The 15,165-nt window shown below is 36.2% G+C and overlaps 1 protein-coding gene across 1 annotated transcript in view; it reads right to left on the bottom strand.

Moving 5' to 3' along the window:
* The window catches only part of LOC127935904 (disks large-associated protein 3-like), a 141,834-nt gene extending 128,397 nt beyond the window's left edge, over positions 1-13,437 (bottom strand). Inside the window, exon 1 of the mRNA XM_052534122.1 lies at positions 13,298-13,437. The gene's annotated coding sequence lies outside the window, so the exon portion shown is untranslated. The remainder of the gene's footprint in view (positions 1-13,297) is intronic.
* Between the last annotated feature and the right edge of the window lie 1,728 nt (positions 13,438-15,165).

Below are 15,165 nucleotides of genomic sequence, written 5' to 3'. Positions count from 1 at the left end.
GTTTAAGAGCCAAATCAATATATTCTTCCATTGTTTTCAAGATTGAAGTGCTTGATCATACAGTAAGCTTTTCACGCTCGCTGCAAACAATCTCTCAGAGCAAAATGCAATAAAAATGCCCATCCTTTTTATTCCCAGACAAACACTTTACAGTATGTAACACAAATTTTAAAACCAAACACATTGTGCTCCTGAAATACCAAAGCCATACTCTTATCACGTACAGTATGCTTAGATATCTGCATTCTAAAACTAGCAAAGATAAATGTTACAGCAATTTTAAACATCATATGACTATATTCAAAATTGTACTTTGTGAACTCAATGTAGGGTTTTCTGAATGAGGTCATTTGTTTCCAATTCCAAAACAGGCTGTCTGAAGTTTACAAATTTCTTTTTGAAACCTTTATTTTTACGACTGCATGCTGGGAGCCAAAGCAGCAGCACAGCACACTATTACAGTTCATTTGTAAAAATAAAAGAGATTTTATCCAAAATGCCTTACAAATGAGGAACTTTACAAGCCATTTATCATACAAGAGTCAACAATATTTTCAGCACCACAATACTGGGTTACAAGAGTAAATACAGAAGCTAGAGCAGAAGTCAAAATGCAGAAAACAGAGAACTAGAAGATATTTATGTTACGCCAGCCAGAAATAAACATTTAGAATTTATTTACAGTTTACAGTTTATTTACAAGAGTGCTTTGAGGGAAACCAGCCACTGATGGACATGAGCCATGGAGGTAACTGTCAGCCACGGATATGTGTGGGAAGCGGACAGTAGGGAAGGACAGCTAAAAGCATGGCTGGGTACCAGCCTCTCTTTACCTGTGCTGCTCACATATCCCGTCACACTTCAAAAGTTAGGCTTCAGTATTACAGACTGACACCCATAAGCCCCTCACTCCTGCTGCTGCCATCAGTATGAAAGCACAGAGATCAGGATGGATGAAATGAAATAATTATTTTAAAGAATGTCCAAGAGCTGATGCAATAAATACCTGCATGTCATAATGAATAAAAAAAGAAAGTTTAGTTTTATTTACATTAGTTTTATTTGTAATATTTTACAAAATACAGATACTGTCAAAAACACAAGCATAATTTACAATATCACAGACATGGCACATGCACAAGAGTGAAGTCGATCTGGATATGTTGCAATTCACTGGTCCAAACAGAATGATTAAAACAGATGAAACAGAAGCATATATAATTGTATATAGGCTAGTTATGTGTGTGTGTTGATTCTACTAATGTGTGATAATGACTATTAATTAAGTTAATGTTCAGAATTATTAGTATGTTAATATGTAGGCTGCGTGGGTTGAAATGTCGTTTCCATGGAAACGTGTATATGAGGAACAGCAACATAAATTTGCACTACAAATCTTTCTCTCTTTTTTTATATAGTTACCTGATGCATCATGAAGTCTGAAATGTTTTGATGATTTGGTTCAATTTGATTAGATTATTATTTGGAAGTGATTTACAATATATATATATATATATATATATATATATATATATATATATATATATATATATATATATATGGAATTCATCAATATCCTTCATAATACAGTAAAGCATCTTTTTTATCTATAGCTATAACTATAGTAAAAGTGACTGACTTTTAAAATTACAGTCAATGTAATCAATTGCAGCAATGCATTTTACACCCCTAGTTAAGAAAAAAACAAGTGAAGCAGTAAAGTGACATTCATGTGTGTGTGTGTGTGTGTGTGTGTGTGTGTGTGTGTGTGTGTGTGCGTGCGTGTGTGTGTGTGTGTGTGTGCGTGCTTGTGTGCGTGCGTGCGTGTGAGTGTGTTCAGTGCTTCTGTACTTGAAGCTAACGTAGGTTTACGCGTGCATGCATGGAAAATATTCCATTAGGCCGAGTCATGGGGGCAGGGATCCTGCTTGTGCGCTGCAGCTAATGCACTGAGCCCTGATGCCCGGGGTGATACAGCTAGTCAATGTAATTCACAGTCACAGAGGAGCATGGGAAAAGGAGGGGTTGTTTGCTGCCTGATGCCTTTCAGCTTGCCTGCTTTGATCTGCTCTAAAACTAACTCTGCCTTCTCGAAACAACTCTGCTCCACTGGCCCAGCGTCTTGCCTTGTCGCATGGAGTCACTCCCCCAAAAGCAGTGTGTACCTGCAGAGCACCACTGCTGGGAGGAAGTGTGCAGGAGCCATGATTGTTGTTGACTCGTGTGGCACTGTTTCCTTAAGGTGCTGTAATACTCAGTGGCATTCAGTGAACTTGAGGAATGAGCAGACACAATCCACTCTTTGTGTTTGTTTTAAGTCAATGCACAATGTAAATTCATGTTCCATATGATTTAAATGGGGTCCAAGTTAAATACAAACATCATAAATTCTTGTTTTTATAATTCATATGTTTTATTTTTAAAGATTAAAAATAAACATTAATATTGTTAATACTTTATGTTATATTATCATGACTTAACATACTATACACAACATCACGGTTGACGGTTGACATTTGTAATGTTTTTGAAAGAAAGCTGCATTTATTTGGTTAAAAAAATAATAATAATAAAAAAAGTAAAAACTGTCCTGTGAAATATTATTGCATTTACATTTTAATATGTTTTAAAACACAATTAATTCTTGTGATGGTAAAGCTGAATTATCAGCAACAATTACTCCAGTTTTCAGTGTCCCATGATCCTTCACAAGTCATTCTAAAATGCCGATTTGTTTGCATTTTTGTTCTTGTCTCCTCAGATAAAATGCAATATCAATTAAAGGGATTTAATTTGGTACTAACCCCTGCAGTTTCTAAAAAAAAAAAAACTCTCTGTGAAAAAAAAAATGTTATGAAAGAACAGTAAAAGCTTTGCTCTGAGAAATACAGGGAGGTCATGACGGCAGACTTTTGACCTAGATATGCAGGTGTAACTGCTACATCACTTAACCTGCCTTAGCCTCTTTTTAAATAGAAATGAAAAATAAAGTGGCTGCTCTTATGAAGTGAATGCAATGTAAAGACTACTTCAAGTCAGACAGGTAAAGTTTAAACCTATATTTTAAACCTCAACATTTGAAGTTCTCTAAAATCAAAATCAACATTGTTGTTTTATAGCTGTTATTATATAACTTTGAACTCAGTTTGTCTCTAGCTAAAGCAGCGTTTCTTTCAAAATGATAATAAAGAGCGAATAGGGAATAGGGTATTTTCAAGATAGAGTGTTTCGGTAGGTATGAAGGCCTTTTTCTACTTCGGAGTAAAAAAAAAAAAAAAAAAAAAAAAAAAAAAAAAACATAAATTGCACCTATATTTCAGAATATACAGTAAATTGTGACCGTATCTCACAATGTGACTAAATGCAACTTTGTTCCTTGTTATTGTGAGTTTGTTTCTCCCGACTGCATCTGTTTCTCATCATTGTGACTTAATATCTGTGATTTTCTCTTAAACTTTATCTCAGATATACCTGAGGCACAAACAGGCAACCGTAAGTATGCTGAGTGAATGAGGAAAATTAATAAACATTACAAGTGACAGTAACAGTGTTCTTCGGCGTCTAAAGCATTTGTATGGAACAACAACAACAACAAATGTGTCAGCTCTGCGAAATGTCCTCCAGAGAACGTCACAAATGTGAAGGACACGGGTCCCTTGCAATCATGTGGAGTGTCTGACTGTGAGGAAAAAATGTGTGTGATTGTAAGATGGGGAGATCATCACATCTGAGTGCTCATCATAACTGTTCCAGTTAGATCACTTGAAATCATAGAAGCGCACTACCTACTGGTGCACTGCAGACTGAACAACCATCCCTGTGAAAGCTGTCCCACTGTGACTCAACATCTATCCTAATCAAACAGAAATCAAACACACACACACACACACACACACACACACATACCCCTCTCATTGCTCTCACTCACAACTGTCTGACAGAAAAGCCCAACAGCTCACAAAAAAGTAAAAAAAATAAAAAGTAGCCCCAGGGGCCTTTTCTTAAAAAGTCTGGCAGGCACAGACAGAAGAGCAAAGCAAACCTTCTATCTGCTTTTGCTTCTCCATCTGAGCTAGGAAAACTGCTTTGAGTGGCTGGACAGGCTCCGTGAATCTAGCTTTTTAGCAATTCAGAAAGGCCAACGAACTGGCCAACTTTTCCCAGAGCACACACCTTATCTTCCTTATTTGCCTTCTTGACAGGTTGAATTAGCTTCTGTGTGCAACCTTCCTGAAGGTGAGGTCCTATTAGTTCCATCATTGGCTATTCAAGTAGGACCTCAGCTTCAATCAGCTTGCTGGTAAACAGGGCTGCCGGAACCCATATTGGGTTTGACAGGCCCCTCGCCCTGGGGAGACGGTCATGCTGGTTTTCAGGTTATTGTGTTTTCGGACCACATGCTTATGGGTGCCTGTTATTAATAGGGGCATCTTTTTATATGACCTCAGCATTCTTGGCAGCATTGAGGCTGGAGGTAATAAACATAATCTTGGTTATGGTATACACCTGTTCCAGTGCTGCTATACTGCAGATGGAATTACTGCATACTTTCTTTGAAATGAAAGAGTTGAGTGAGTGTTGTTCAACCAAGTAAATCAGGCCAAAGACAAGTCACTCTGGTAGACTTGAGCCCTAAACTAAACTTTACTTTGAAGTAAAGAATGGCTGCTATCTGTCTCCATTTATCTCTCTGGTTTAATGGTAGGTCCAACATCTTGAAAACTGAAAAAAGTGAAAACTATCCCCAGCTTTGTCCGTTAAGCCGCCTGGCAGCTAAAGTGTCGGAAGCAGGAGTAAATTGTGAAAAATCTCATCCCTGACAGGTTGCTGAAAAGGAAAGTCTTGTCTGCTGTTCTGGATAAATATGGTGACATTTCATTTCTGCCTTCAGAGCAGTAACCCATAGTCTCTGAGTCTATAAAAAAGGAGGATTAAAAAAAGTGACAGTTAATTCAGGGTGGACACTTCGATTGTCAATTCAAAACCATAAGCAAAGCAAACAAAGGTTTGCTTTTAACTAAATAAAATAAAATAAATTAATCAGTGCTGAATGGAAATGGTAATACTTTAGTTTAAGGGCAAATTTTCACCATTAACTAGTTGATCATTACTATGTATATTATTAGCATATTGGCTGTTTATTAGCCCTTAATGCCTTTTTGTGCATGGCCATATGTTTGATCACTTAACCCTACCCTAAACTGAACAACTACCCATTGAAGGGGTCATATGACATTGCTTAAAATAACATTATTTTGTGTATTTGGTGTAATGCAATGTGTTTACATGGTTTAATGTCCAAAAAACACATTATTTAAAACATAGCAGTACAAACACACACTGTACATTATTGTTGCTCCTCTATGCCCCACATTTCTGAAACATGTCGATTTTTACAAAGCTCATCATTCTGAAAAGCGAGGTGTATGCTGACTGGCCAGCTATCTAGTGCATTGTGATTGGTCGAATACCTCAAGCGTGCGACAGAACCAAGTTCAAGTAACTTTCGTCCGTAAAATGCGCTGCACAGACTCAAATATTTGGGTTATATTGTTCAGGAACAGTGTTGTACTTAAAATTTAATCACTCATTTTGTTTTGTTTTTAGGTGCGTCCTCTATTGGAAAGCAAAGCAAAGTTGTTCGGCTTAGACAAACGAAACTCACAGCTTCTCTACAACATGGCGACGACACCATCAATACTACAGCGAGAACAAAAGTTATGCCTTCTTTCTTAGCATATACATTTGGGCGGTCATATCTTCCCACACAGGGACGTAGATATGTGGGGACGTGTTTAAACGAGATGTGTTAGGGGGGCGTGGACGAGTTTAAACTTTTATAAAGAATATCTCTTTGGGTTTGAGACTTTATTCTTCGCAACTTTACGGATCTTCTTTATACACGAACAGCTTTTAACACTGCAAAGACAAAGGAAAACATGAAATCGCAGCATATGATCCCCTTGGATAGGCAGCAAATTAGGAGTTTATTGAAGGAAAAGTCGTAGTTAATAGTTACTGTAATTGTGTCATCATTACCAACAGCAAAAAAAAAAATAAAAAAAAAATGCATGATACGTTTTTTATGACTTTACAAAAAAAAAAAAAAAGGGAAAAATAATAAATAACTCTGCTAGATTTACTCTGTTAATCAATGTGGGAATGCGTCTCAGTTCGGATAAGAGCTGACTATAATTGCTCCACAACACTAGGGGTAGCTCAACAGGGTATAATTTTACTATGTATTATGAAATATATATAGATATATAGATTTAACCCCATGAAAAATAAATAATAATAATAATAATACATTTGACAAAAAATTTGTTCCACTAGTATAGAGGTCAGAGCCTTAGAAGACAACATGCTGAACCAACCATGCAGGCAGACTCTGTCATTTGGATGGACCTAGACCCACTGGAGGAGGTGGGTGAGTATAGAAAGATGTCCAAATTAATTTGACCATCACAAACAACATCTCACACCCCCTCCATGACAAGCCTGTCAGAAAGAACAGAAGGCTGATCAAACAGCAATGCAACATGGAGTACAACAGAATGCTGTTTGTGTGTCCTGCTAAAAGAAATCTGTCCAGTCTATTCTGAAAAAAAATATTTATTGTTGATGCACTATATTTCCCCTTCTTTTTGAGCTAATTTGTATACCATAGAGATCATAATCATGCTTATAAAAAATAACATATTTAAAATCTTATAGTACCACAACACCCAAAAGACCTTAGGAAAACAATTTGTTTTTTGAATTGCAATATCATAATTTGCTACATCTGTTGGATAAGGCAACACGTTACAACAACACATACATTAAGATAAAAATAAACAGACACAATGTCAGTTCATGGTAAGCTGTCACAATTTTGAGATGTAAAAAAAAAAGGTATAAATAAATATACCAAAATAAATCAATGAATAAATAATCTTAAAATCTAAATAAAGCTAATATAAAATGAAATAAAATATACAGTTTAGATGATCATATGAAAATATGTTGCATTTACTGTTAAAAAAAAAAGTGGTCAATAAGTATATATATATATATATATATATATATATATACCCTGACAATGAAATATGTGATCAACAATTTTGTAGCTAGACTTTTTGTGCGTAAAAGTAGCAGAAAGCAGGCAAGACCTCAAGGAATATATATGTATTGATCAACAAAGGAGTTCAAATACTCCACCACCTCAATCCACCGGACTGCATGCTGCATTCCCATAAAAGATTTATGCCACAAGCTTACTAAATGGCCTAGTGGCTGTTTAAAACCTCATCTCCATATCTCCATGTGGCTGTCAGTAACTGGCAGTATTAATTACCAAGGAACCCTCATACGTGTATGAGGCACAGTGTGCTTACAGCAACTACAGATCAACTCCTTTATTAACAACACAACTCTCTACCTGAAGAACACACTCTGAAGACAAAGACATAAAACCTAAACAGCACTATTATCATAGCTGAGCTGTTGCATGAACCAAAATGGAGGAATCTTCTGTCACATCAATATTGCACACGTAAGAGTTGGTGTATGCCACCAGTGATGTCACACAACCATTTCTTGAGGTTCCAGTGAATAATTCATCAGCCAACAACCGTTAGGCCGCCATTATCTATTTAAATCCCAGTGCAAACTCATCCCAAAGCCTGCATGTGGTGCTGTCATGGCCTGGTTAGAAAACAGGGAGGGAGGCCAAGGGAAAATACAGGAAATGATGGGTCTGCTCCTTTCTATCATTTCCCATCTCTCATTGTACCCTCTCTCTCCCTCCTTCATTCATTCATCTACTTCAGCATGTCATCCTTTCATTCTGAGTCACTGAGGCAATCTTTCTCCTTCTCAATCCATCTTTTTCCAACTCACTCTTATATTTCATCTCCTGCTTACTTCCCTTTGTTTTCACTTCCCCTTCTTTCCAATCATCCTTGTAAACAGCTGAGGAAAAACCTCCATAAAAGCTTTACACAAACTTGAGAAAACGATTCACTGTAAGCTAGAGTGGGGTTAAAAAGTCTAACACTACATTGCAATAACGCTTTAAGATGCCAGTCTCTTTACATTGAAAGAAAAAAAAAGTGTCACAACAAATCTGATTTTTAATATTTAGTTATGCAGAGCATAATTTTGGACAAATTAGATTTCACTGTGGCTGGGGCCACCCATCCAATCTTAGGTTGTTACTTATATATGCATAGACACTAAAATGCACATTACTAACAGCATCTAAGACGTAAATCATTTAAGAATAAACATATATATAAAAAAAAAAAACCTTATTTAATATGAATGTATGAATGTCTAATTAATAGATAGATAGATAGATAGATAGATAGATAGATAGATAGATAGATAGATAGATAGATAGATAGATAGATAGATGGATAGATAGATAGATAGATAGATAGACAGACATCAATTTAAATCATTTGTAATCCTTAACAATTAAACTAGAAATTATTCAAAAACACAAGCATTTTAACTGGTGGTCTCAGACTACTGAACCCCACTGTGTATTAAACAGACGCCAGAGAGCCCTTTGGGACAGCTATAATCACATTTCTGAGCTACAGTCTGAAATGCAGGTGAAAAAGGGTTCAGACCATGAGTGCTGGGCAGATCTCATAATAACAATATAATTAGACCGAAGAGCATATTCTCTCAGAAGTCTATTGATCCATGATTAAAACCATTTATAAAATCCAGACCATTTACAAACAAAGAGAAAGTATATATATAAACACAAACCAACTTAATCACTCTCAGTCTTCATAATTCAGTGGATGCATATATCTTACCGCGTTTAGAGTATGAAAAGCTTGTGCAACAGCAACAACAATCATGAAAAACCATGTTTCACTCTTCTACTACATCCCCCACCCTCTCAGTTCTTCCCTTCTACACTCTCTGCACTCGTTCTCCATTCACTTTACTCTTCAGTCTTCGTCTAATGTGCCCGTTTCTCTGCACTGTGCTTCAGGAGCACTGCAGTACTAGCCCAGCTGAAGCTTGGGAGGTTTGCTCACAAGTGTCTGCTGCATAGCTGGGATGGGACGGTGGGGTGAAAAGGGCAGATTCAGAACCAGATCACAGAGAATATCAAACTGAATGGACATAAATGTAATTCATTTTCTTAATGCAGATACATTTGTGCCAATTATCCACTGCATCTTTAAGCTTCCAGCCATGTATTGTTATACCCTGATGCATTGGACTCGTTTGATGCTTACTCAAATCTTTCCACATATTACATCATTTTTTACTCTAGCAGCTGATGTGTGTTTCGCTTTTCCGCATCAAAATGTTAGATAATATTCCAACTGTTGTACGTGATCATTTCCATTATGAAATATCCATTCAACTAATCGTCTCTTTTCTTTTTAACATACCAGTGAAATCCTTGCAGTCTTGAAAATTTCTTTTTACGAATTTTAAAATTATTTTCTTCTGTCATTTCTAGACAGACCCTTACAACAGACCACCAGCATGATTATAATAATTACTTACCACTCAAACAATGCCTGCCAACTCCTCGTGTCTATGAATGGCACTCAGTCATAGGCAAAGCTGATCAGAGCCATTCCCACCACCCAGAATAGACTTAAAAAAGGATTAATAATACAGAAAAGCAACCACATCATAATGCAAAATGGCAGCACGTTTCCTGCTAACACTTTCTCACATACACTCTTAAAAATAAAGGCAATGACAAATCCAAAACTGTTCTTCAGTCTGACATCACAGTTCTTTAAAGGACTTTGAATGCTCCATTTTCAAACTTGATGAATATAATATACTTCTTTTTTTTAGTTGTTGGGTTCTAAATAATGAACTAATTTCTAGAAAATATATGAATATAATATAATATAATATAATATAATATAATATAATATAATATAATATAATATAATATAATATAATATAATATAATATAATATAATATAATAGTCAGTATATCACTTCAAAATACTTAACATTAAAGGGTTAGTTCATCCAAAAATGAAAATTATGTCATTAATGACTCACCCTCATGTCGCTCCAAACCCGTAAGACACAGTTTAAGATATTTTAGATTTAGTCCGAGAGCTTTCTGTCCCTCCATTGAAACTGTGTGAACGGTCTACTGTCCATGTCCAGAAAGGTAAGAAAAACATCTTCAAAGTAGTCCATGTGACATCAGAGGGTCAGTTAGAATTCGTTGAATCATTGAAAATACATTTTGGTCCAAAAATTAGGACTTTATTCAGCATTGTCTTCTCTTCCGGGTCTGTTGTGAGCGCGTTCACAAAACTGCAGTGATGCTGCTCCGAAGTCTTACTCCGAAGTTTTACGGGTTTGGAACGACATGAGGGTGAGTTATTAATGACAGAATTTTCATTTTTGGCAGAACTACCCCTTTAAAACGTAGCTGTGAAAATGTGTTAAATTAATCAAAAAATTCCAGATAATAGTCAATAATTTTATTTGGCTTTGATGTAGAGCCACACAAAAGCTAATAAATTAAATTAAATGATGAATATGATGATAATATTTGATATAATATGATCATATATTATATGATATGAAAACAAATCTATATACATGACAATATAAACATAATCTTTATATTTTAGTCAGTGGGTCTCTTCAAAATCCTTAGAAGTAAAAGTTTTAAAACCCCTACTTTTGAGAACCATCTGATGCTTTAAATAACACAGAAACAAGCATGCTGATATCATTAACTTAAAACTTTATCTCCAAAGAACCGTATAGTAACTAAAAAAATACATAGAGCTAAAAAATGTTTTTGAGAAGTAGAGCATTCTTTACTGAACCTAATTGTATGAGCCAAAGAAAATGCTCTGGACGTATACGTTTTCTTGTATATTCAGGACTGGCTCATAAAGCACTCAGATACCCGTAAACTCCTGTATTGATAACCAAAATGCAAAATGGCTTTCTTACTATGGGATACTCAGTGTGGTCAGACTGATAGTGGTCTCATATGGCACAACGAGTATGGATCACTCCATTGAACATATATTTTGAAACAAATTTGACCCATGGTTCAGAGCAGGTGTGAATTACTTTTTTTTTTTTTTTTTTACTAACATTTTAAGAATACGGTCACTTTCAAAAATCCAAAAATTTACCTAAGAGCCACATCTTAACAGTTCATTCTGCTCATAAATAAGGCCCAATGATAAATCCATAGCCTCATAGCAGATAATCTTCATAATCAGTGTGTCTGGATAGTTCTCTGGCATTGTGCTTGAGTTAAATCAAGAGAAATCAGGAGCCAGAGGAGGAATCTCAGAGTTCCGTTCCGTTGTTTTCTCCTTTTTGTAGTTTTAACTAATGATTTGATGATTTGATATTTATTTGCCACTGTCATGGCTATAATGCCTCTCCAACGCTGCTTCTTCTTTGGCTCTTGCCGTGGTTTGCGGGTTACACAAGCAATGCCCGGGGACACGGCAAACTAGCGATCTGCATGTGTACTGCATATCGACGTGGACAACGATGCAGAAGTATAAATGAAAACTGACGCATAGCCTACGGCGTAAAGGCTACATGAATATGTGTGAAAATGCTGAAGGAACTGTTCTGTGCCTTGAGAGAATGAGGTACTGTTGTGGTCCAAATAAAAATGGACAGTCAGATAGCCTGCAGTGTAACTCCCTTTAGGCTTACTTTATAAGTAGGCAGGGCAGTCGTGTTAAGGCAATGGTCAAGTGCTGAGGGAGGAAAAGTCAACAGCAAAGGCATTTGCTTGCTCCGCACCAGTCTCAAACCTAAATTAAACCCCTTTGCTCTCATGTGGCTATAATACAATGAACTTTAATTAGCAAGTAACTTGAAAAATAGAAGGATTCCAACATAACATCAGTGATGCTGAAAAAAACCACATTAGATAAAACACATAGTTGTGTATTCATGAATACGCTTCCATTATCTCAGGCTCTTTTAATATATTATTATTAATATTCTCTTTTTGACAATGAAAAGAATTAAACGGATTTTGAGGATATAAATAACCAAAGCATTGATCTTGGCATAATTAGCTCTGATCCCTTTTTTTTTCTCTTCCAACAATTAGGTGTATGTTCTCTTCCCCCCCCAAGCAAAAGCCTCTATGCCAGCAGAGTGAAATGAATTAAACTTAGCAGTTCATGTGTCATTTTTCTAAATAAGGGCGGAATATAATTGAGTCAAAGAGCAGTTAGTTAACCTACTTATTCAGTATGCCTCTGCTCGAGCTACAGAAACTACACAGCACACTGGCAAACCAGTACCATCAAGACATCAGACAACAGATCATTGCAAATGATCTCATGACACGTTTATCATATTTTGACCCACTTCTCTTGAATTAAATTATATGCACCAGTGATATGAAAAATAGGCTGACAATAGCTGTTCAGATGAGTCACACTGAGAAGAATTCATATTTAAATACTAATTGCTTAGTGAAATTTTGCCTTGAAGACCCAAAAACACATCCCAAACCTTTTTCAGATCATATATTAAAAAATGAGTTCATTAAATCTCCATTTACACGGCCCATAGCTTTCGTGCAACAAACTGGGAAAGGAGACCAATCTTAATCTTCTCACAGAATCACACGATTTCATCCAGGTCACATTATACATATTAATTTTTATCTCAAAACCTCTAACCTATAGCTCAAAAGCCTTTACATATGATGTGCTTTGACAGTCTTCCTCCAGACCTGTATAATCCATCTAGCACCATAACTGGTGAGTGTGATTCTGCTTAGCGCATCCCTGTCCAGGACATGCTTTCACAGTCAGCAGTCAATTATTCATTAACTTAAGTTGCTCCAAGGATCAGGGGTCCCTGATCAGCCCTCAAATTCGTAACGGTTCCAGTGCACCGTGACAAAACTTCCAAGTGCTGTCAAGTTATCACTGCCGCAAAGGTCTTGTAGAATGAAGCCAGGCTGATGGGTTCATTTAGTACAGGTGCTTAAGATGACCCACTAGTCATCTTAAAAAATGAAAATAGGGACAGACTATCTTGTCATGCAGGAAATGCCCATCTGGATGTGCTTCCAACATGGGTAACACATCCTTTGAGGGATAAACCATACCCCTAACATCAAAAGCATGCTTATGATGTGGCTAGATCATCTTGAAAGGTAAATCCATGTGCACTGTGACAGCTTCCAATGAATATTTGCATATTATAGCCAGCTTTTAACTTATAGGACTCAAAAACCCCAGTAAAACCACGCAATTCACGCTAAGCATTGAAGACGCATCCGCATTCTGCTTACCTTGCGTTTAAGTAAGCAGGTCAGACTCGCATTCCCGTACTGATACTATTCAATATTCCTCCGGGCCGAGGGTTCGGTGCGCGTGCGGACGGTCCGTTACTCGCCGCTGTTTGAGATCCTGACAGCAGCGCTCAGGATTCCCTCTGTCCCAGCCTCGCGTTTCCATTGGTCCGCGGATCTCCCCGCAGCACCTCACTGGGAGGAGGGGCAGAGAGATGCGAGCACACAGGAGACGACATGCAAATACATCCAAAGAACGAATGTGCTTCTTAATGAATGAATATGCTGGTATGTCACAGTGGTTTAAGAGTTTTGAAATTAAGGATAAAATCAGCGCGTGCAATGCCATGTTGAACTTATGCGGGATCCATGGAGCAACGAATCTACAGTGCTTTGAAACAAAGGAGCTAGTTGTTCCCCCCAGCCAGTACCGTGTAGCCTAATTCAGGGTCAAATTGACATTAAGCAGAAATGACTTAACTAGAATGGATGCTACATTTCTGAAAAGTACACTGGTGTGGCAGACGGATAAAGCTTCTGTAATATCTGCCTATTTTTTTTGTTAGGCTACGTCATTGTGACTTATTAAAATAATCTAAAGGGGAAGCTAAGAGATGCCTGAGTAATTATCTATACGAGGATTTAACAGTTGTTTCATACAATACAACAATGCACTACAGCGCAATCTCCTGTTGGATCACTAAGGCTGGGTAATTTTTCTGTCATTAATAAATAGCCAAGATAATTGTAGCGCTATTATGAGCCTTGTTATATCTGGTTGTTAACAAGGCAGATACGTCAACGCTCAGCATACAAAACCTGACTATATTACAAAACAAGTTGCTAAAGTGACAGTTAAGCAGTAATACCAAAGTGCATGCTGGGTGCTGTTTGTATGAAGAGTTTGGTTCCAAAATGCAATAAACGTTATTTAAAAAAAAAAAAAAATAATAATAATAATAATAATAATAATAATATTTTATTTCTGTAATAAATTCATAGCATTAACAAGATGACCTGTTGAATTAATTTGGGAAGCGATTACTGATTGATGTATTTTTAGTCCAGTGCCTGTATATACGTATTGATTATGATATAATATAATTAGTATTGACAAAGTTCAGAGGTTGTTATATGTGGATCAAATTACTATGTTGTGTATTTTCATCAGTTTCAATATGAAAAATAACCTTAATATTGATTGAATGGATTTATTGCATTTTGAGGAAAAAAATCATGGATTTATTGCATTTTAGGGGCATTTTTCATTTCATTTTTTTGGAATAAATCTATAAAAAAATCAAAAACCTAGATTATTATTTTTTTTATGTTATTATAACCTAAAGATGCTATATGTGAAAGTTTGAAACAGAAAATACTGGTTTTCATTTTGCCACTTTCTTGGTAAAGAAAACAATTTTTTTCTCAAATTAATCAAAATAGATTTATTGCGTTTTGAAATCAAACTCTTCATATATAGCACATGTTTTAAAGCAAGAGTTCACTATAAATGTGCCTGAGGATAAGTACATTTTCAGATAATTTTAATTTTGGGGTGAACTGTTACTTTAAGGTCAACTCTTAAAAATAGTATTATTATTATTATTATTATTATTATTATTATTATTATTATTATATCCTCATCCTAGTCATTCATTAAAACACATCAAAGTAATCACTGGACTTAATTTAATGCTTTCAGCATTGTGGTTCCATAGTGTCAGTAACACATTGTCACCATCCATTTAATATTCAAAACACTTTTGGGGTTTCTTTTTTATCTGGCTCAGGCACCGTTTTGGCAGGCATGAGTGTTATTTTCACAGCCTCTGGTGTCAACTCAGACTCTGTGCAAATGAATGCAGCGT

The sequence above is a fragment of the Carassius gibelio genome, chromosome A19, assembly GCF_023724105.1.
Source record: "Carassius gibelio isolate Cgi1373 ecotype wild population from Czech Republic chromosome A19, carGib1.2-hapl.c, whole genome shotgun sequence".
Taxonomy (NCBI): domain Eukaryota; kingdom Metazoa; phylum Chordata; class Actinopteri; order Cypriniformes; family Cyprinidae; genus Carassius; species Carassius gibelio.
Note: the sequence above shows the minus strand (reverse complement) of the source record. Positions and strands in the feature narration are given on the sequence as shown.